Source organism: Penaeus monodon, chromosome 23, assembly GCF_015228065.2.
Source record: "Penaeus monodon isolate SGIC_2016 chromosome 23, NSTDA_Pmon_1, whole genome shotgun sequence".
Taxonomy (NCBI): Eukaryota; Metazoa; Arthropoda; class Malacostraca; order Decapoda; family Penaeidae; genus Penaeus; species Penaeus monodon.
Window position 1 is genome coordinate 33,747,507 of NC_051408.1, and position 313 is coordinate 33,747,819.

Here is a 313-nt window from a genome sequence, read left to right on the forward strand (position 1 = left end):
TTTACTAAACGACAGCATAAGAAAGCAGTCCATAGTCTGATAAGAATGCTGATGTTCATACTGGGTAAGATTTGGCCGGATCATTCGTGTCTTGGAAAGAACATTGAACTTTTTTTTTCTCTCTCTCTCTCTTTTTACGTTGTAAAGTCAGTCTGAATAAAACAGGGACGAATAATACACGAATCTTAAAAAAAGGGAAGGAAAATGAGTGTGAGACAAAAATTATTCATGTATCCTGAGAGATCCGTATATGTTCTAAAACATTTTGGGACGCACTTATGCATATGTAGATCGGAAAGAATTACGTCCTGCT